Consider the following 23,519-nt stretch of genomic DNA (forward strand, 5'->3'; position numbering starts at 1 on the left):
CCAAGGCCCGGTATAAAAGCAGCAACACATCCCTGCTCCTGCCTTCATAACCTCTTACAATGAAGGTCAACATACCATATGCCTTCTTTACCGCTTGCTGCACCTTTCAGTGACTGGTGTACAAGTACACCCAGGACCCGCTGCATGCTCCCCTCTCCCAATTTATAGCCATTCAGGTAGTAATCTGCCTTCTTGTTTTTGCTTCTAAAGTGAATAACCTCACATTTATCCAAATTATATTGCAGCTGCCATTGATTTGCCCTCTCACTCAACTTGTCCAGACCATGCTGAAGGATCTCTGTATTCTCATCACAGTTCATCCACTCACCCAACTTGGTATCATCTGCAAACTTTAAGATGCTACATTTTGTTCCCTCATCCAAACATTTTCATATATATTGTGATGTATATAGCTGGAATCTCAATCCCAATCCCAATGGTACTTCACTAGTTACTGTCTGCCAATTTGAAAAGGACCCATTAATTCCTACTCTTTGTCTCCTCTCTGCCAATCAGTTTCCTCTCCATCTTAATAAACTTCCCCAATCTCATGAGATTTAATCTTGCACAATAATCGCTTATGCGGGACCTTGTCAAACACTTTCTGAAAGTCCAAATAAACCACATCACTGGTTCCTCCTTGTCGACTCTACTAATTACATTGTCATAGAATTCCAACAGGGTGAAAGTGAGTACTGCAGATGCTGGAGATTAGAATCGAGAGTGTGGTGCTGGAAAAGCACAGAAGGTCAGGCTGCATCCGAGGAGCAGGAAAATCGATGTTTCAGGCAAAAGTCCTTCCTGATGAAGGGCTTTTGACTGAAATGTCGATTTCCTACTCCTAGGATGTTGCCTGACCTGCTGTGCTTTTCCAGCACCACACTTTCGATATAGATTTACAATAGGTTTGTCAAGCATGATTTCCCCTTCAAAAATCCATGCTGACTCTGTCTGATCCTGCCATTTTCTAAATGCTCTGCTTTAAACTCCTGTATAATGGATTTGAGAATTTTCCCCAATACCAATGTTAGGCTAACTGGTCTATAATTCCCTGTGTTCTGTCTACGTCCCTTTTTGAATATTGTGTGTGGAAGCTAGAGAACTTGGGGAAATAACATAGCAACATCTTGACAAATGTCTATATTATGGAGGGGGAAATGCTGGATGTCTTAAAATGCAAAAAGGTGGATAAATCCTCAGTACCTAATCAGGTGTACTCCAGAATTCTGTGGGAAGCTAGGGAAGTAATTGCTGGGCCCTTGCTGAGGTAGTTGTATCATTGATAACCACAGGTGAGGTGCCAGAAGACTGGAAGTTGGCTAACATTGTGCCACTATGTAAGAAAGGTGGTAAAGAAAAGGCAGGGACCGAAAGACAGTTGAGCTTGACATCACTGGTGAGCAACTTATTGGAGGGGATCCTGAGGGGCAAATTTACATGCATTTGGAAACGCAAGGACAGATTAGGGATAGTCAATATGGCTTTATGCATGGGAAATCATGTATCACTAACTTGATTGAGTTTTTTGAAGAAGTAACAAATAGAATTGATGATGGCAGAATGACAGAAGTAATCTATATGGACGTTGGTAAGGCATTGACAAATTTCCATATGGTAGACTGGTTAACAAGGTTAGATCGCATGGAACACAGGGAGAACTAGCCATTTAGATACAGAACTGGCTCGAAGGTAGAGGGTGGTGGTTGATGGTTGCTTTTCAGACTGGAGGCTGTGATCAACGGTTTGCCACAAGGATAGGTGATGGGTTGGCTGCTTTTCGTCATTTATATAAATTATTTGGATGTGAATATAGGAAGTATGTTTAGTGGACTCATAGAGTCATAGAGATGTACAGCACAGAAACAGACCCTTCGGTCCAACTTGTCTATGCCAGCCAGATATCCCAACCCAATCTAGTCCCACCTGCCAGCACCTGACCCATATACCTCCAAACCCTTCCTATTCATATACTCATCCAAATGCCTTTTAAATATTGCAATTGTATCAGCCTCCACCACATCCTCTGGCAGCTCATTCCATACACGTACCACCCTCTGCATGAAAATGTTGCCCCTTAGGTCTCTTTTATATCTTTTCCCTCTCATCCTAAACCTCTAGATTTGGACTTCCCCACCCCAAGTAAAAGACTTTGTTTATTTATCTTCTCCATGTCCATCATGATTTTTTAAACCTCTATTAGGTCACCCCTCAGCCTCTGATGCTCTACGGAAAATAGCCTCAGCCTATTCAGCCTCTCCCTATAGCTCAAATCCTCCAACCCTGGCAACATCCTTGTAAATCTTTTCTGAACCCTTTCAAGTTTCACAACATCTTTCCGATAGGAAGGAGACCAGAATTGCACGCAACATTCCAACAGTGGCCTAACCAATGTCCTTACAGCCGCAACATGCTCTCCCAACTCCTGTACTTAATGCTCTGACCAATAAAGGAAAGTATACCAAACGCCTTCTTCACTATCCTAACTACCTGCGACTCCACTTTCAAGAAGATATCTTTGTTCAGCAACACTCCCCAGGACCTTACTATTAAGTGTATAAGTCCTGCTAAGATTTGATTTCCCAAAATGCAGCACCTCGCATTTATCTAAATTAAACTCCATCTGCCACTTCTCAGCCCATTGGCCCATCTTCTTGAGATCCCATTGTAATCTGAGGGAATCTTCTTCACTGTCCACTACACCTCCAATTTTGGTGTCATCTGCAAACTTCGTAACTATACCTCTAATGCTCACATCCAAATCATTTATATAAATGACAAAAAATAGTGGACCCAGCACAGGTCCTTGTGGCATTCCATGGGTCACAGGCCTCCAGACTGAAAAATAACATTCCACCACCACCCTCTGTCTTGAACCTTCAAGCCAGTTCTGTATCCAAATGGCTAGTTCTCCCTGTATTCCGTGAGATCTAACCTTGCTAACCAGTCTCCCATGGGGAATCTTGTCAAATGCCTTACTGAAGTCCACATAGATATAATCTACCGCTCTGCCCTCATCAATCCTCTTTGTTACTTCAACAACTTTGATTTTCCATGCACAAAGCTATGTTGACTATCCCTAATCAGTCCTTGCCTTTCCAAATACATGTATATCCTGTCTCTGAGGATTCCCTCCAACAACTTTCTCACCACCGACGTCCGACTCACTGGTCTACAGTTCCCTGGCTTGTTCTTAAAACCTTTCTTAAACAGTGGTACCACATTAGCCAACCTTCAGTCTTCCGGCACCTCACTTGTGATATACAAATATCTCATAAGAGGCCCAGCAATCACTTCCCCAGCATCCCACAGAGTTCTAGAGTATACTTGATCAGGTCCTGGGGATTTATCCACTCTTATGCATTTCAAGTCATCCAGCACTTCCTCTTCTGCAATATGGACAATTTTCAAGATGTCACCATCTATTTCCTGACCTTCCATATTTTACATGTCCTTTTCCACAGCATATACTGATGCAAAATACTCGTTTAGTATCTCCCCCATTTCCTGCGGCTCCACACAAAGTCCATCTTGCTGATCTTTGAGGGGCCCTATTCTCTCCTTAGTTATCCTTTTGTCCTTAATGTATTTGTAAAAACCCTTTGGATTATCCTTAATTCTATTTGCCAAAGCTATCTCATGTCCCCTTTTTGCCCCCTGATTTCCCTCTTAAGTATACTTCTACTGCCTTTACACTCTTCTAAGGATTAACTCGATCTATCCTGTCTATAGCTGACATATGCTTCCTTCTTTTTCTTAACCAAACCCTCAATTTCTTTGGTCATCCAGCATTCCCAACACCTACCAGCCTTTCCTTTCACCCTAACAAGAATATACTGTCTCTGGACTCTCATTATCTCATTTCTGAAGGCTTCCCATTTCCCTTTACCTGCAAACATCTGCCCCCAATCAGCTTTTGAAAGTTCTTGCCTCATACTGTCAAAATTGGCCTTTCTCCAATTCAGAACGTCAACTTTTAGAACTGGTTGATCCTTTTCTATCACAATTTTAAAACTAATCGAATTATGGTCACTGGCCCCAAAGTGCTCCCCCACTGACACCTCAGTCACCTGCCCTGCCTTATTTCCCAAGATTAAGTCAAGCTTTGCACCTTCTCTAGTAGGTACATCCACATTTACACATTATACCAAAATTTATGGTGTAGTGGGCAGCTAAGAAGATTATCTCAGAGTACAACAGGACCTTGATCAAATAGGCTGATGGGCAAAGGAGTGGCATATGGAATTTAATTTAAATAAATATGAGGTGCTGCATTTTGAAAATGCAATCAGTACAGGACTGATACATGTAGTAATAAGCTCATGTGGTGTGTTGCTCAACAAAGAAACCTTCGAGTGCAGGCTCATAGATCTTTGAAAGTAGAGTTACAGGTAGAGCAGACAGTGAAGAGGGCACTTGGCATGCTTGCCTTTATTGACCAGTGCACTGAGTAGAGAAATTGAGAGGTCATGTGGCAGCTGTACAGGACATTGGTTAGGCCACTTTTACTGTGTTCAATTCTATTTTCTCTGCTATAGTAAGGATGTTGTGAAACTTGAAAGGGTTCAGAAAAGATTTACCAGGATGTTGCAAGTGTTGGAGGGTTTGAGCTATAGGGAGGGGCTGAACAGGCTGGGGCTATTTTCCCCGGAGCATCGGTGGCTGAGGCGTGACCTTATTGAGGTTTAGAAAATCATGAGGGACATGAACAAGATGAATAGCCAAGATCTTTTTCCCAGGATAGGGGAGTCGATATCGGTTGAAGGTGAAAGGGGAAAGATTTAAAAGGAACCTCAAGGGGCAGCTTTTTCATGCAGAGGATGGTCTGTATATGGAATAAGCTGCCAGAGAAAGTTGTGAAGGCTGGTACGATTACAGCATTTAAAATGGAAGGGTACACGAATAGTAAGGTTTTAGAAGGATATGGGCTAAATGCTGGCGATGGGACTAGATGAATTTTGGATATCTAGTCAGCAAATTCGAGTGGGACCAAAGGATCTGTTTCCATGCTGCATAGCTGTACAACTTTATGACTCGAAAAGGAAAGTGGAGTTGAGGATTATCACATCAGGTACAAACTGTTTAATCGCAGAGGAGACTCAATGGGTTGGATGTCTACTTCTGCTCTGTCTTATGGTCTTCATTATGAGTGGGGTGGGGTGCTGTCTAAAACACTCAGGATGCTAACTGTTTTGGAATGCACACCTTCAGGGGCTCCATTATCAGGACAAAGAGGGAGTCAGGGCTGAGGAAAGTCCATCAAGATAGGAGAATATAACGCATTAAGCAGACATATGTTAAGGACTTTGCAAACTGTGTACCCATTGCACATTATGATACCAGAGAAACCTGTATAACCAGGTTACACAATGTAAAGTGCAGTAATATGTGACTCAAATGAAGCTCAGGGAGACAGTCTGTTGGAGTCCTAATCCCAGTGTGTGGGTGGAGGATAAACCCATTCCGCTGTTTGTTTCAGTAAACTGCCTCTGGCTATAATATCATGTTAGAATCCACCAATTGGCAGAGTAAACAGGATAGAGCTCTCGGAGCTGGCACTTTGAAGCGAGGAGATGCGGAAAGGAAGGAGTGCCTTTATTTCCTTCACAAAGGAAGGCTGAAGTCTGTCAGGCAGCGAGATTTGAGGACAGTCGGCAGTGAAATTGAAGGCGGAGGCATATCAGGAGACAAACTCATATTTGGGTGGATTCGCCAACTCAAGTGAACCCCCTTCCACAATTCAGATCCAGAATCAGCAGCGGCTAGATCAAGAAACCTTTCTGGGACAGGATCGAGAATCGTCGTGGGACAGAGCCGGAGGTGAAGGACATTTTTGGGGTGGTGGTTAAGGAGCGAAATGAGAGCCATGTCTAAGATGACACCTTTAGTTGGAGAGCCAAGGTCTGAGTAATTACATTTCAGGTGGATTAAAGAACAACTTTAATAGATAAAACGAAGAAAACGATTTGGAATCTCAGGGTCCTGTGAGAAAAGCAACATCTGGGGAGGGGAGCGGGTGAAGAGGAGCCAAAACAAACTCACACAGGAGTCTGGGTAAAAACAAGGACTGCAGATGCTGGAAACCAGAGTCTAGATTAGAGTGGTGCTGTTCATCCTCCTCGGCTGATTGTTATCCACTCTTCTGTCTGAGAGACAGATCTTCTCTCTCTTTGGCTCTATTTTCACCTATCCTTTACACCTTACCCCCTCCCCCCACTCTATCTTCTGCATTAAAAAAAACATTTTTTCCTCACTATCATCAGTTCTGAGGAAGGGTCTCTGGAGCCAAAATGTTAACTCCCGATTTCTCTCAACAGATGCTGCCAGACCACTGTGTTTTTCCCAGCAGTTTCTATTTTTGTCCTCTCCTAATTGTCTTTGTTCGTGCCACCAGGTCTTCAGGGATGGTGTTGGTGTTGGTCTGGAATGTTTTGTGCCAGGTATGAATCTGTAAGTATACATACACCAGGCTTGTGCTTGATTAGTCTGTAAGGCAGCTTTCCCAATTTTGGCACCAACATCCAGGGGCTAGTAAGGAGGATTTTGCAGGTTCGACAGAGCTATGTTTGCATTTGTCGTTTCTGGTGACAGTTGATCAGTCTGGTTTTTTGTTTTTTCCTTCTTAGCAATTTGATATAACTGAGTGGTTTCCCCAGCCATTTCAGAGACACATAGGTGGGTCTGAAGTCACACGTAGGCAGTTTGTTGGTATCAGGTAATGAGTTTGTTTAAAGTCCACATGGTTTGGCCACACACGTAGTGACCATTTCACATCAGCAACTTGTGGGTCTTTGTACGTCCTGAAGTATTACAGCATTGGGAATCATTTACATTTGAATTGGTGTTTCTTTAACTTTGGGAATAAACCGATTAGATATTTAAAAATAACGAGAGCTCCCTCCACAGTTGTGGCAATGTACTTTAGCTTTTAAAGTCACAATGTCCATGTTACACAGCAACTTGAATGATTAAATCTAGGTAACATCCCTCAAGCCTGGATCTACATTTCTGGAGTTTAGATTTATCATGTCTCTTCAAACATCTCGCTACTTGTTTATCTTTGGAATCCAATTCTCCTGAAATGTTTGTTTCTAAATCACAGTGAGCAGCATCTGAAATTAAAATAAATCCTCCCAAATCTCTGAACAACTGCCCAAATCTTTAAATCCTTAAACTTTGCGACATTTTTAACCCCAAAGTCTGTCCAACCAATGCAGAATTCGTTACAATTACGCCAACATTTAAACACATTCATTTGTTTCACACAGAGGTGGAAAAGCCGAGCATGTGCTTTGAAAATAAATGAAAACAGACAAATCAATCGTGACAGCCTCAGTAGCAAACTGCTTTAAAACCATATCCACAATGTCCCAGAAAGGGAACACACTTGGAAGTGACAGACGATGACACGCAAACCACAAAACTACAGAAGCTGCTTCTCGCTCTAAATGGTTTTAACGGAGTGTTCCAGATTCAGCAGCAGCCTGTAACAGTCCGTCTCTGGCGCGTATTCACCGAGAGTAATTGATTTCTCTCTGCTCCTGTAACTTGTCTTTACAACTACCTGGGATTCAGTCACATCATGCATGTCTTGCCCTGAACTCGTCTTTCGACTGCAGACCCCGGTAGGTGGTCTCTTTCTCTCTCTCTCTCTCTCCTGCTCTATTTGAATATTTTCTCATTCAGCTCCCTCCTTTCATCGATATTGCAGCACTTCAGGAACCTCACTTTGCCAGCTCACTGATCTATTCGGCAGTTCTGAATCAGTCTGCGCCTCGTTTATCCCTTCCTTTCTGGAATAGATCCTCCTCAAAGAGACAAACATCGACACAGAAACACACAAACTAATCTTCCTCTTTTGTCTTTTCCAAAGTACTGAGACAGCCGCGGTAGTTGCATGAAGATAATTTCTCCCAACCTTTGCCAGACTCCTGTGTGAGTCTAGATTAGAGTGGTGCTGGAAAGGCACAGCAGGTCAGGGCAGCATCCGAGGAGCAGGAAAATCGACGTTTCGGGCAAAAGCCCTTCATCAGGAATAGAGGCAGGGTGTCTGCAGAGTGGAGAGATAAATGAGAGGGGGGGGTGGTGTGGGGAGAAAGTAGCATAGAGTACAATGGGTGAATGGGGGTGGGGATGGAGGTGATAGGTCAGAGAGGAAGGTGGAGTGGATAGGTGGAAAGGAAGATAGGCAGGTTGGACAGGTCATGGGGACGGTGCTGAGCTGGAAGGTTGGAGCTGGGGTGAGGTGGGGGGAAGGGGAAATGAGGAAAGGGGTGAAATCCACATTGATGCCATGGGGCTGAAGTGTTCCAAGGCGGAAGGCGAGGCATTCTTCCTCCAGATGTCGGGTGTTGAGAGAGCGGTGGTGGAGGAGACCCAGGACCTGCATGTCCTCGGCAGAGTGGGAGGGGGAGTTGAAAGGTTGGGCGGTGTGGTTGATTGGTGCGGATGTCCTGGAAATGTTCCCTGAAGTGCTCTGCTAGGAGGCGCCCAGTCTCCCCAATGTAGAGGAGACCGCATCGGGAGCAACAGATACAATAAATGATATTGGTGGATGTGCAGGTAAAACCTTGATGGATGTGGAATGCTCCTTTAGGGCCTTGAATGGAGGTGAGGGAGGAGGTGTGGCCGCAGGTTTTGCAATTCCTGCGGTGGCAAGGGAAGGTGCCAGGAAGGGGGGAGGATGGGTTGTTGGGGGGCGTGGACCTGACCAGGTAGTCACGGAGGGAACGGTCTTTGCGGAAAGTGGAAATAAGTAGGGAGAGAAATATATCCCTGGTGGTGGGGTCCGTTTGGAGGTGGCAGAAATGTCTTTGCACGATGTGGTTTATGCGAAGGTTGATAGGTGAGCACCGGAGGGTTCTGTCCTTGTTATGGGTGGAGGGGTGGGGTTTGAGGGCGGAGTGGCGGAATGTGGACAAGATGCATTGGAGGGCGTCTTCAACCATATGGGAAGGGAAATTGCGATCTCTAAAGAAGGAGGCCATCTGGTGTGTTCTGTGGTGGAACTGTCCTCCTGGGAGTAGATATGGCAGAGGCGGAAGAATTGGGAATACGGGATGGCATTTTTGCAGGAGGTAGGGTGGGAAAAGGTGTAATCCAGGTAGCTGTGGGAGTTGGTGGGTTTGTAAAAATATCAGTGTCAAGTCAGTCGTCATTAATGGAGATGGAGAGGTCCAGGAAGGGGAAGGAAGTGTCAGAGATAGTCCAGGTAAATTTAAGATCGGGGTGGAATGTGTTGGTGAAGTTGATGAATTGCTCAACCTCCTCGCGAGAGCACGAGATGGCGCCAATGCAGTCATCAATATAGCGGAGGAAGAGGTGGGGAGTGGTGCCGGTGTAACTACGGAAGATGGACTGTTCTACGTAGCCAACAGAGACAGGCACAGCTGGGCTCCATATGGGTGCCCATTGCTACCCCTTTGGTTTGGAGGAAGTAGGAGGATTTGAAGGAGAAATTGTTAAGGGTGAGGACCAGTTCAGCCAAACAAATGTCGGTGGAAGGGTAGTGTTGGGGACGTTGGGAGAAGAAAAAATGGAGGGCTTGGAGGCCCTGGTCATGGCGGATAGAGGTGTAGAGGGATTGGATATCCATGGTGAAGATGAGGCGTTGGGGGCCGGGGAAGCGGAAGTCTTTGAGGAGGTGGAGGGCATGGATGGTGTCTCGAACGTATGTGGGGAGTTCCTGGACTAGGGGGGATAGGACATTGTCAAGGTAGGTAGAGATGAGTTCAGTGGGGCAGGAGCATGCTGAGACAATGGGTCGGCCGGGTTGGTCAGGCTTGTGGATCTTGGGAAGGAGGTAGAACAGGGCAGTGCGGGGTTCCTGGACTATAAGGTTGGAAGCTGTGGGTGGGAGATCTCCTGAGGTGATGAGGTTCTGTATGGTCTGGGAGATGACAGCTTGGTGCTGGGGGGTGGGGTCATGGTTGAGGGAGCAGTAAGAGGAAGTGTCTTCGAGTTGACGTCTGGCTTCAGCAGTGTAGAGGTCAGTGCGCCAAACTACCACTACACCCCCTTTGTCTGCTGGTTTGATGGTGAGGTTGGGATTGGAGCAGAGGGAGTGGAGGGCTGTGTATTGTGAGGGTGAGAGGTTGGAATGGGGGAGAGGGTAGACAGGTTGAAGAGGTTAATGTCTCGGTGGCAGTTGGAAATGAAGAGATTGAGGGCAAGCAATAGGCCAACACAGGGTGTCCAGGTAGATAGAGTGTGTTGGAGGTGGGTACAGGGGTCCTCAGAGGGTGGGCGGGAGTCCTGATTGTAAAAGTAAGCATGGAGGTGGAGGCGGTGGAAGAAGTGTTCGATGTCACGGCGTGTAGTAAAGTCATTGATGCGTGGGCAGAGGTGGATAAAGGTGAGGCATTTGCTGAGGACTGATTGTTCCTCCTCAGTGAGGGGGAAGTCAGGGAGAATGGAGAAAACTCAGCAGGGCTGGGAGCTAGGACCTGGTGTAGGTGTGGAGCTGGGAGTGGGGGTGAAGCCTGTATCTGGAGTGGGCGTGGTGTTAGGGGGAATGGGGGTGGAGTCATGAGCAGGGGTGATTTCCCCTCAGGGTTCTGTGGGGCAGGGATGGTGACAGTGGGATCTGTGAGGGGTGTGTCAGCAGAATGCAGGTGAGTGGCATTGGTGGGGCCAGAAGTGGTGGCGAACTTGGCGGGTTGGGGGCAGAAGTCACTGAGCGTGTGACATCAGCGATGATGCGAGGTGTGGAAGTGATGTCATGTGTGGTGCATGAGGAATTGTGAGCGGCGGAAGTGGCTGTGAAAGCGACCATGATGAGGGCGGAAGTGACGTCTTTCAACACCATCTCAAACATCAAAAACTGTAAGTACAACAAACTTTTATATACCCCCTTTCATAACCAGCACTCTTCAAAATTTTCAGAGGTTTCCTCTGGCCTCTGGAACTGCTCAGACGCCATTAGCCATGTGGCTGCTGCATCTACCATCCCCACGGTGATGGATGACCCAATTCCCAATTTCCAATATCTCCGCCTCTGCCATATCTGCTCCCAGGAGGACCAGTTCCACCACAGAACACACCAGATGGCCTTCTTCTTTAGAGACCGCATTTTCCCTTCCAACCTGGTTGAAGATGCCATCCAAAGCATCTCGTCCACATCTCGCCCCTCCGCCATCAAACCCCACCCCTCCAACCGTAACAACGACTGAACCCTTCGGTGCTCACCTTCCACTCCACCAACCTTTGCATAAACCACATCGTCCAAAGACATTTCTGCCACCTCCAAATGGACCCCACCACCAGGGATATATTTCCCTCCCCACCCATTTCTGCCTTCCACAAAGACCGTTCCCCCTATAACTACCTGGTCAGGTCCATGCCCCCCAACAACCCATCCTCCCTTCCTGGCTCCCTCCCCTGCCACCGCAGGAATTGCAAAACCTGCGGCCACACCTCCTCCCTCACCTCCATCCAAGGCCCCAAAGGAGCATTCCACATCCATCAAAGTTTTACCTGTACATCCACCAATATCATTTATTGTATCCATTACTCCCGATGCAGTCTCCTCTACATTGGGGAGACTAGACGTCTCCTAGCAGAGCGCTTTAGGGAACAACTCCGGGACACCCGCACCAATCAACCACACCGCCCTGTGGCCCAACATTTCAACTACCCCTCCCACTCTGCCGAGGACATGCAGGTCCTGGGCCTCCTCCACCGCTGCTCCCTCACCACCCAACGCCTGGAGGAAGGACGCCTCGCCTTCCGCCTTGGAACACTTCAACCCCATGGCAACAATGTGGATTTCACCCCTTTCCTCATTTCCCCTTCCCCCCACCTCACCCCAGCTCCAACCTTCCAGCTCAGCACCGTCCCCATGACCTGTCCAACCTGCCTATCTTCCTTTCCACCTATCCACTCCACCCTCCTCTCTGACCTATCACCTCCATCCCCACCCCCATTCACCCATTGTACTCTATGCTACTTTCTCCCCACACCACCCCCCCTCTCATTTATCTCTCCACTCTGCAGACACCCTGCCTCTATTCCAGATGAAGGGCTTTTGCCCGAAACGTCGATTTTCCTGCTCCTCGGATGCTGCCCTGATCTGCTGTGCCTTTCCAGCACCACTCTAATCTAGACTCACACAGGAGTCTGGCAAAGGTTGGGAGAAATTATCTTCATGCAACTACCGCGGCTGTCTCAGTACTTTGGAAAAGACAAAAGAGGAAGATTAGTTTGTGTGTTTCTGTGTCGATGTTTGTCTCTTTGAGGAGGATCTATTCCAGAAAGGAAGGGATAAACGAGGCGCAGACTGATTCAGAACTGCCGAATAGATCAGTGAGCTGGCAAAGTGAGGTTCCTGAAGTGCTGCAATATCGATGAAAGGAGGGAGCTGAATGAGAAAATATTCAAATAGAGCAGGAGAGAGAGAGAGAGAGAAAGAGACCACCTACCGGGGTCTGCAGTCGAAAGACGAGTTCAGGGCAAGACATGCATGATGTGACTGAATCCCAGGTAGTTGTAAAGACAAGTTACAGGAGCAGAGAGAAATCAATTACTCTCGGTGAATACGCGCCAGAGACGGACTGTTACAGGCTGCTGCTGAATCTGGAACACTCCGTTAAAACCATTTTGAGTAAGAAGCAGCTTCTGTAGTTTTGTGGTTTGCGTGTCATCGTCTGTCACTTCCAAGTGTGTTCCCTTTCTGGGACATTGTGGATATGGTTTTAAAGCAGTTTGCTGCTTCGGCTGTCACGATTGATTTGTCTGTTTTCATTTATTTTCAAAGCACATGCTCGGCTTTTCCACCTCTGTGTGAAACAAATGAATGTGTTTAAATGTTGGAGTAATTGTAACGAATTCTGCATTGGTTGGACAGACTTTGGGGTTAAAATGTGTCGCAAAGTTTGAGGATTTAAAGAGTTGGCCAGTTGTTCAGAGATTTGGGAGGATTTATTTTAATTTCAGATGCTGCTCACTGTGATTTAGAAACAAACATTTCAGGAGAATTGGATTTCAAAGATAAACAAGTAGCGAGATGTTTGCAGAGACATGATCAATCTAAACTCCAGAAATGTAGATCCAGGCTTGAGGGAAGTTACCTAGATTTAATCATTCAAGTTGCTGTGTAACATGGACATTGTGACTTTAAAAGCTAAAGTACATTGCCACAACTGTGGAGGGAGCTCTCGTTATTTTTAAATATCTAATCGGTTTATTCCCAAAGTTAAAGAAACAGATTCATACCTGGCACAAAACATTCCAGACCAACACCAACGCCATCCCTGAAGACCTGGTGGCACCAACAAAGACAATTAGGAGAGAACAAAAATAGAAACTGTGAGAAACAAAAGCTCACTCACTTCAATAATTTCAGTCCGAGACCAAAATTCTGAACTAGTAGTGCCGTTTTATTTGTACACTTGCAAGTGGGTGCAATGTCAAATGCCAGGTAAGACAATGACAAATACACATCAAATCCAACAAACTCTCGAAATTTACACAGTTTGAATCCCCATATTTGTTCTTATTTCATTGTTTGCCCCCTCCTCTGCTTACGTCACTCATTTCCTTAAGACTGATCCCACAACTTCTGTTTATCCGGCCTTGTCCATGACAAATGCCTATCTCTGGCTCCCATAAGGTTGTTCGACGTCATCCCATCCTTTGCTTACCATTATCTACTCCCTCCATCTGCGCTGCCCCTCACAGCATCTTATCACTAAGCCCTTTTAATTGGGGTTTGTTCCTGTGTCTCTGTACAGGTGGGAAACCTGCTGTTGATACAGGCCTCTTTTCACAGCATTTATCTAGTGCCTGTATTTCTACCATTGTTCTGTAATCACGTCTCATGCTAACATACTTCCTCTATATAGTTCCCATTTTTGCTAACTATATAGTTCCCATTTTTGAGAAACAATCACAGATTAATGTGAATTCATTTACTCTGTATCAGAACTTATAATTTGCAGAAATAACATTAATTCACCTATATCCCACAATTTCCCCTTTTTCTTTTGATTACCATTTGTTATCTTCTGCATTTTTGTCTCTTTTGTTTAAACATCGTTCCCAAAATTCGCAAGCATCATTTCAGAGATTTCATCCATCTTGGTTTCACTCATCTCCTCATTATTTAGCCGATAAAGTTCCTCTGTCTGATTCCCTCTTAGGGGCATTTGTTTCATCAAGGCTGTTTCAATCAGTCTTTGGGTGAACCCTCGTATACAGGGTATGACACAACAGCCAATGGCCACCAATACCCCGACTACTACTATCAGGGAAGTAAGGATAGAAACCACCACCCCCTTCCATTTTCCAAACCAGGATTCAAGCCATCCCGTGAGAGATGTGTCTACTCCTGAATTCTCAGCAACTTCCTCTGCTAAAATAGTCAATCCCCGTAAGGCCCGAGTAATTGAACCATCAGGCGCAGTATTATTGGGAATAAAGGTACAACAGCTTCCTCCTAACATCACACACACACACCGTTTTTCAGCTAAAATCATATCAAGGGCTATTCTGTTCTCCCATGCCATCCTACTTGTCGCATCAAGCTGTCCTGATATTCCTTTAACCGCATTTCTTGTATAATTGATAAATCACTGTTGATTATAGAAAATGTAATTTATCCAATCTACATTTTTATTAATTGTTACCCACCAAAAGAGAGCTGACTCAAAGCCTGCTGCAATCTGGTTACGAGCCTTGAATTCATCAGGTACTCCCCTAGGGACTCCTACTGAGTCGAGATAAATCCTGTCATCAAAAGAAGTATCTAACAGTAATCTCTTACCCCTTCTCTTTTTCCCTACGATCTTTTCCTTCTCAAATGCCAAGGTAAATGGAATTGCCAATTGTACAATTGCACATATCCCTCTCCAATCCGGAGGTAGGGTGGGTCTCAATATTTTGCCTCCACAGTACCACCACAGATCCGCTCAGGGAACCTTTAGTGCTGAGTAGTTCCCTCCCTTCTCCGTTTCGGTAATATTCTTCATCTCTGTACATAATTTCAGCTCCCCCAAATCTCTCGACCGACTTGTACCTTGCCTGTGCACACACAACGTGTGATTTCCAACTGCGGCGGAAAATGTGGGGGGAACTTTTGCATCTTTCTTCTCCAAGGGAGGGAACATCAGAGATAGGGAGGTACAATTCCTATCATTCCATGCAGTCTCATCCTGGTACAGGGCTATCATACATTTCATGCCCTTCCTGTCTCGCTTCCACCCGAGCGGAAAGGGAACCACCTGGGCCACTGGCCGACCGGAGGCACATGCGTAGCAATTGCTTTTGTTCAGATCTTTTTACAGTATACTTTACCCATTCAACCCAGGCATTTGCATCCCCGTACCCAGTTTCTATCTCGATGGTCTGTTTCAAGTCTTTTACCTCTATAATTTTTACTACTTTAGGATCATCGGAAGGGGTGAAAGGTTGTATCTCATTATCCAGTAATTCTACCCGTTTTCCCTGTCCTACGCTAATTCGAAAACAACAGCCCACGAACTCCTTCCCATTTGTTTTCATTTCAATCCCAAATGTTTCATTTAATTGTATCTCATAAGTGCCCTACCCCCAGAATTCTTCGTGCCATGTGGTTTTCCTTATCGTTAAGTATATTGGGTTACACTTCTTATCGAGACAATCGCGAGCTGGTCGGAAGGGGGCCCGGTGTACTGTGACGAGACCATTATACCAGGTACCATCCCCGAGGCCATCCCCATAGGACTTAAGATGTATCTCAGAGCTGCGGTACTGTCTTTGATTAGCTACATCCCCACAATTTACTAAGCTGCATGCATCAGTGTCTATTACTTGTGGATTATCAGACTCAGGAACCGTTAATAATACATATGAAAATGATATGTGACAAAATCCCAATACTAAGAGGGCTAGCATCATAACTCTAAACATTCCCAGTATTCTAATCATCATGCTGAAGCTCAAAAAGGCTTATTATACAATCTTACAGAAATAATCCTGCGCTCGCGTCGCCACTCTATAGTCAGTTACTCAAAGTCTCTTTAATCTGAGTTTTAGCGGGTCTTGCGTTGATTCGGCTGTCCAGACTTCTTCCTCAACTGGAGGGTCCACAGGCCCTTTGATCCGAGTGTAATGAGTCCAGCCTTTTTCCGCCGTCCTTATTGCCGTTTCGGTAGTCAAAAGAGCCTGGTACGGCCCTTCCCAGTTCGGCTGCAATTTAGTCTCTATCCATGATTTTACTAAGACCCAATCTCCTGGCCGGATGGGGTGAACAGTGAATTCAAGGGGCAGAGTCTGTGCCAATAGACCCTGTTTTCTGAGGAAAGATAAAGAGGAGGACAAGCCCAGTATATACTTCTTTAAAAACAAATCTTTAGTTTCAGGAATTGGCAATTCTCTATTCATTCCCAGATAAGGTAATCCAAATAAGATTTCATAGGGGGATAGTCCCAAATCTTTCCTTGGGGCTGTTCGTACTCGCAAGAGAGCTATAGGTAAACATTTGGTCCAAGGGAGTCTGGTTTCTATTATCAATTTAGAGAGCTGTCGTTTGAGTGTTTGGTTCATTGTCTCAACTCTTCCTGACGATGGCGGGTGCCATGGAGTATGGAACTCCCAGGAAATCCCCAACCGCTTCATTACCCCCTGTAACACTTTAGAGGTAAAATGAGTTCCTTGGTCGGAATCTATACGGTTCACTAGCCCATATCGGGGAATTATGTGCTCTAATATTGTTTTAGACACCCCATTCGCAGTGGCAGTAGCTAGGGGGTATGCCTCAACCCAACCAGATAGATGATCTACTATGACCAACATATATTTTAGTCTTCCTACTCTAGGTAGTTCAGTATAATCTACTTGTATACTCTGGAAAGGTCTCAATCCTGGGTCTCTTCAATCCGGGGCCTGTTTTCTCAAGACTTTTTTATTTACCTTTCTGCATATTATGCATCCCTCACATATTTGCTTAGCAATGGTATATATCCCTTTACATCCATATTCCCTAAGAACTAAATCACACATTGCTTGGACTCCCCAGTGACTGCCTTGGTGTAGGACGGCCATAATCTCCCGCATCGTCATTTTGTTTAACATTTCCCTTCCATCAGGTAACCTCCAATGCCCGTCTGCTGTTTTTGTAGCCCCTAAATCTCTCAATTGTTTTTCTTCTCTTTCAGTAAATATAGGAGTTTCCCTAGGACGTGGGACAGTAGGTATTAGGGAATGAATCACCACTTCTTGTGGGTTCAGGGCGGCTTCCCACGCCACTTCATCAGCTAATCTATTTCCCCTAACCTCTGGTTCATTTCCTTTCTGATGACCATTTACGTGCACTACGGCTATCTCTCGGGGGAGTAATAGAGATTCCAAGACCCGTTTAATCAATTCTTCATGAACTAATTCCTTCCCCCGGCTATTGATCAGTCCTCTTTCCCGGCCATATCTTTCTGAAAGTGTGCACAACACCAAATGCATATTTAGAGTCAGTGTATACTGTTCCCTCTTTATTTTCTAATGCCCTAAGGGCTCTCTCCAATGCATAGAGTTCGCAGGTCTGAGCTGACCACCCATTTGGCAACCTTCCTGCCTCCACCACACTACCTTTTGTCCCATCTACAACTGCATACCCATTATGTCTTTTCCCTTCAGTCACCCGGGATGATCCGTCTATAAAAAGTCTAGCCCCTGCATGAAGTGGAACATCTCTCAGGTCCATACGGACCTTAGTTTGGTATTCAATAATGTCAAGGCAGTCGTGCCCTGGATTCTGAGGAGAGTCTCCTTCCCCTTTCCAAAGAAAGGCAGCTGGATTTAAACAATTGTCAGTGACCAACACTAGTTCATCCTTTTCTATCAATATCGCCTCATATTTCAAAATCCGCGAGTCTGTCAACCATCGCCCAGCTTTTTGGTTTAAGATTGTTCTCACTTGGTGTGGGGTGCTTACTATTAGGGCTCCCCCAAACGTAAGCTTTCTGCTTTCCTCTACCAACAGTGCAGTGGCAGCCACGGCCTGCACACACTCAGGCCACCCTCGGGATACTGGATCCAATAGCTTTGAAAGATATGCTACTGGCTGTTTCATCCCTCCCCACCTCTGGGTTAATACCCCCAAAGCCGCTCCCTTATCTACAGTGGCAAAGAGGTGGAAAGGTTTATCTAGGGAAGGTAAGGCTAACACGGGGGCATGAATCAAATCTCTTTTGAGTTTCTCAACTAGTTCTTTTTCCTCATCATCCCAATTTAAACATTTTGGCTCCCCCTCTAATAGTTTAAGATATAATTTCCTAGTCTTCTGAGCATAGGAATCTATCCACAATCTACAATATCCCGTTAGACCCAAAAATTTGCATAACTCCCGTTTAGTGCTGGGCAGTGGCATCCCCACTATTCCCTCTATCCGTTCCGGGCTTATCTTTTGCTTGTCCTCACTCACTAAATGTCCCAAGTATTTTACTTCCTGTTCCACATATTGTAATTTGTTTTTAGATACTCGCAGTCCTTGCTGGCCCAGGAAATTCAATAATTTGTTAGTGGCTTCTACTACTCTTTCTCTTCTTATTCCTGATACTAAGAGGTCGTCTACATACTGCAACAGGGTAGTCCCCTTGGGGCTGCTAAATTTCTCCAATATTTGTTCTAACATCTGTCCAAATAAATTCGGGGATTCCGTAAACCCCTGGGGGAGCACAGTCCATCGGTATTGCTGTTTCCGTCCTGTCTTGGGATCTTCCCATTCAAAGGCAAACAAATTCCTACTTTCCTCTGCCAAGGGACAAGCCCAAAAGGCATCTTTTAAATCTATCACACTAAACCATTTGTGGTCATGAGGGATCTTACTTAATAACGTGTAGGGGTTTGGCACCACTGGGTGCCTGATCTGTACTATTCGATTCAATGTTCTCAAATCCTGCACCAATCGATAAGTTCCATCGGATTTCCGCACTGGTAGAATTGGGGTATTATAAGGAGACATACATGGCTCCAACAGTCCATCTCTAATCAGTCCCTCAATTACTGGCTGCAGTCCTCGTTTACCTTCTATGGAAATAGGGTATTGTCGTTCACAGACAACGTCCCCTTTCCGTTTTAAATTTATTAAAAGGGGAGGGATCTGTAGTTTTCCACGATTCCCTTCTCTAGCCCACACAATAGGGTCTATCTCTCTCTCTGCATCCTCTGTCAACATCGCCAGTTGTACAACTAATTCTTTTTCCTGAATTCCAATCTCCAGTCCTAAGAGGATAATTAAGTCTCTCCCTAGTAAGTTACTTCCTATATCAGGGATATACAGCAGTTCCCCTGTGACCCTATCCTTAGGACCTTCTATCATCATAGGCTCAAATACCAGAACAGTAAATCCTTCCCCTTTTACCCCCGAAACAGTAATTGATCGTGTTGACATTTCTGCTTTCTTTGGTTTAAAATTCAGCGATGACCGTGCTGCCCCCGTATCTACTAGGAAGACTGCCTCCTCCCTACAGGGTCCCACCTTCAAGTTTATCAAGGGTTCCTGGTGGGCCCCCGAGGGCAGGAACCCCTGACACCCCTATTCTTCATCAAAATTCATAAGCGGAATTGCCCTTTCTTCCCTTTGTAGATCAGGACACTCCCGCTTAAAATGCCCTATCTTTCCGCAATAATAGCATCCTGCCTGTGGAGACTTCCATCTCTGCCCCTGTCGCCCAAACCCTCTATCAAATGCTCCCCCTTTTCCTCTTCCTCTCCCTCTTCCTCTCTGTCCTACATGCTGCCACCCGCTGCTCCGGTTGCTCACTATTGGTTCCATTCTCCTCTTAACTACCTCATCAACCGTAGCTACCATCATTTTCGCCTTCTGTTTTTGTCTCTCATCCTCCCTCTTTACAAACACTTTCTGTGCCTCTCTCAACAATTCATCTAATGGTTTTTCACTCCACCCTTTTATCTTCTGTATCTTTCTCTGTATGTCTGGCCATACTTTTGTCACAAAATGTACTTTCAAAAGACCCTGTGCCACTGGGTCCTCAGGGTTCATTCCAGAATATTTCCGCATTGAGTCCCTTAATCTTTGCAAGAAAGCTGAGGGAGTCTCATCTTTCTCCTGTCTAACTTCAAAGGCTTTAGTCAAATTCTGTGACTTCGGAACTGCCTCTCTTATTCCTTTTAGAATCAGGTCTTTCAATTCCCTCATTTCTTCTCTATGCTCCGGGTTTTGGTTTTCCCACTGGGGGTCTTTGAGGGGAAACTTCACCTCTCCCTGTTCAGCATCCCCATCTCCAATCGGGTGTTCCCTGTCCCATATTTTAATAGCAGCTCCCCGTATAAGTCCCCTTTCCTCCCCAGTAAATAATATATTCAAAATAGACATTAACTCAGCCCAGGTATACAGACTGGGCCCCAGAAATTGATCAATTTGTTCAGACAACCCCACCGGATCCTCAACCAGGACCTTCATTCCCTTTTTAAATGTTCTGACCTCCCCACTAGTGAGGGGGACACTTACAAACCCAATCTCTTTGTCCCCTATGGGTACCTCCCGAAGGGGGTAAGCCGTTACGTTCTTCCCCTTTTTCTTTTGTTTTCCCCCCTTAGACTTTGATTTTGATACTCCGGAAGCCTCCTCTACATCTACTGTAGCTTCCCATTCTTTTGCTGAGGATTGAGGGTCAGGAACAACAACATCCCCATCCACCGCCCCTTCGTCCTCCCCTGGTGAATCATCTGTTCCCTGTCCCTGTCTGTCTGTCTGGCCTCCTTCCCCATGTTCACCTAACCTCATTTTATTGTACGGGGAGGATCCCAGGGACTAGGTGGGGCAGAGGGGAAATCCTTTGTCTTTACTAACAGCATTCCCAAACTGCCCATCCAACAGGACGCATAGTCCGCCTCCTCTTGACTAAAAGGTTGTTTTCCATTCACAAACAAACCTAAATACTGACACAACCAATCCTCGTCCGAACCATACTTTGGCCAGAAGACAGCCGGACGAAGGATTGGTTCTTTGGTCCATACTAAACAACAATATTTAATCATTGTCTTTTTATCTTTTGCCCTTGTACAAGTATTACTTGTCCAATCCCGCAACATCCTCCCCAACGGACTTTCAGGAGGAATGTTACCAGGGACTCTTTCTTCCATTACTCCGTGACAGCTACTCTGCCTACCCCCCATTTCCCAGGGTCCTCGCTAGTCCCTCAGCGAGTAAATACCTCTTTTCCCAGCCACCAAGGCAATACTTAAAAGTCAGGTTTCTTACCTTGGTCTGTGCACAGAGTTGCCTGGCCCCTTTGTCGCCGTATCGTCTATCGAGCTCCGATCGCTATCTGATTCCGATGTCTCTCTTATAGGATTCACACCAGTCACCCAAGGGAGCAGAGCAAACCGGGACACGAGACCGCTCCTCAATGGGGAACGGGACGCGTCTTCCTAGTGTCCAAGGCCAGTCACTCCCCCTTGCGATGGAAGAAAATTCCGGACAGCCCCCAATTGTGAGAAACAAAAGTTCACTCACTTCAATAATTTCAGTCCGAGACCAAAAATCTGAACTAGTAGTGCCGTTTTATTTGTACACTTGCAAGTGGGTGCAATGTCTAATGCCAGGTAAGACAATGACAAATACACATCAAATCCAACAAACTCTCGAAATTTACACAGTTTGAATCCCCATATTTTTTCTTATTTCATTGTTTGCCCCCTCCTCCGCTTACGTCACTCATTTCCTTAAGACTGATCCCACAACTTCTGTTTATCCGGCCTTGTCCATGACAAATGCCTATCTCTGGCTCCCATAAGGTTGTTTGACGTCATCCCATCCTTTGCTTACCATTATCTACTCCCTCCATCTGCGCTGCCCCTCACAGCATCTTATCACTAAGCCCTTTTAATTGGGGTTTGTTCCTGTGTCTCTGTACAGGTGGGAAACCTACTGTTTATACAGGCCTCTTTTCACAGCATTTTATCTAGTGAGTATTGTAATGTATTTCTACCATTGTTCTGTAATCACGTCTCATGCTAACATACTTCTTCTATATAGTTCCCATTTTTGCTAACTCAGCTCCTAGCTGAGAAACAATCACAGACTAATGTGAATTCATTTACTCTGTATCAGAACTTATAATTTGCAGAAATAACATTAATTCACCTATATCCCACAGAAACTGCTGGGAAAAACACAGTGGTCTGGCAGCATCTGTTAAGCAAAATCAAAATTAACATTTTGGCTCCAGAGACCCTTCCTCAGAACTAATGATAGTGAGGAAAAAATGTTTTTTTATGCAGAAGATAGAGTCGGGGGAGGGGGTAAGGTGTAAAGGATAGGTGAAAATAGAGCCAAAGAGAGAGAAGATCAGTTGGTCAGACAAAAGAATGGATAACAATCAGCCTAGGAGGATGAATAGCTACTACTGGGGGCTGAGTTGTGTGAAACAGCAGACCATGTGATAACAAGGCCTGGTGTGTGAGAGTTGCAGTAAGGACAAGGGAGAAGGTGCCTGATGCGTAAAGTTGTGGAACTTGATATTAAGTCCAGAAGCTGTAGAGTTCCCAAGTGGAAAATGCGGTGCTGTTCTTGCAGCTTGCTCTAGGCTTCCCTGGAGTACTGCAGCAAGCCTGAAACAGAGATGTTGCTGAGGGAACACAGTGGGGTGCTGAAATGTCTGGCAACTGGAAGTTCAGGGTCTTTTTTTGGACAGAATGTAGGTGTTCTGCAAAGCAGTCACTCAGTCTACCCTTTGTTTCCCCAATGTAGAGGCAACCACCTCATGAGTAGCACATGCAGTCGACTAGATTGAGGGAAGTGCAGCTGAAAAATGTGTTTGGGCCCTTGGATGATGAGGAGGGAGGAAGGGTTACACCTTCTGTGGTTGCAGTGGAAGGTGCCATTGGTGGTGATGGGGGTTGGGCTTGATGGTGTGCACGTGTTGGGAGTGAAGGAGTGTACCAGGCTGTCCGGTATGAGTAGGAGTTCTCAACATTAACTCTGGACTCCATGAAGTCTTACATTATGTTAAGCATGACAACAAAACTTGCTGCTGATTGGCAATTAAACAAATTACTGGAGGGGTAGACTCCGCAAACCATCCAATCCTCTATTACGGGAGAGCCAAGCATGTCAGTGCAAAAGATGAGGCTGAAGCATTCACAACAATCTCCAGCCAGAAGTGCCAGGTGGATGATCCATCTTGGCTTCCTCCAAAGATCTCCAGCTTCACAGAAATCAGTGTTCACCCAATTTGATTTAGTCCACATGGTAAAGACACTGGATACAGCAAAGGCCTTAGGCCCTGCCAGCATTCCGGCAATTGTACTGGAACTTACTGCACCCTGAGGCAACTTGTGCCAGTTCAGCTACAATACTGTCACCCAACCGACACTGTAGAAAATTGCCCAGGTGTGACCTGCACACAAAAAGCAGAACAAATCCAACCCAGCCAATTATCTCCCATCAGTCTAGATTAGAGTGGTGTTGGAAAAGCACAGCAGTTCAGGCAGCATCCGAGGAGCAGTACAATCGACGTTTCGGGCAAAAGCCCTTCATCAAGAATACAGGCAGAGAGGCTAAAGGGTGGAGAGATAAGTGAGAGGAG

The 23,519-nt window shown here is 45.6% G+C and overlaps 1 protein-coding gene across 2 annotated transcripts in view; it reads left to right on the forward strand.

Moving 5' to 3' along the window:
- The first annotated feature begins 5,623 nt into the window (after nt 1-5,623).
- Nucleotides 5,624-23,519, forward strand: part of LOC122547913 (antizyme inhibitor 2-like) — a 94,355-nt gene continuing 76,459 nt past the window's right edge. Inside the window, exon 1 of one of the 2 annotated variants that reach the window (XM_087987003.1) lies at nt 5,624-5,817. The gene's annotated coding sequence lies outside the window, so the exon portion shown is untranslated. Of the gene's footprint in view, nt 5,818-12,455; nt 12,478-23,519 lie in introns of those variants that run through there. The other variant, XM_087987004.1, reaches the window with a different exon arrangement.

Source organism: Chiloscyllium plagiosum, unplaced genomic scaffold (genome assembly GCF_037043375.1).
Source record: "Chiloscyllium plagiosum isolate Xiang-an unplaced genomic scaffold, Cpla_swu_hap1 HiC_scaffold_5, whole genome shotgun sequence".
NCBI classification, from domain to species: Eukaryota; Metazoa; Chordata; class Chondrichthyes; order Orectolobiformes; family Hemiscylliidae; genus Chiloscyllium; species Chiloscyllium plagiosum.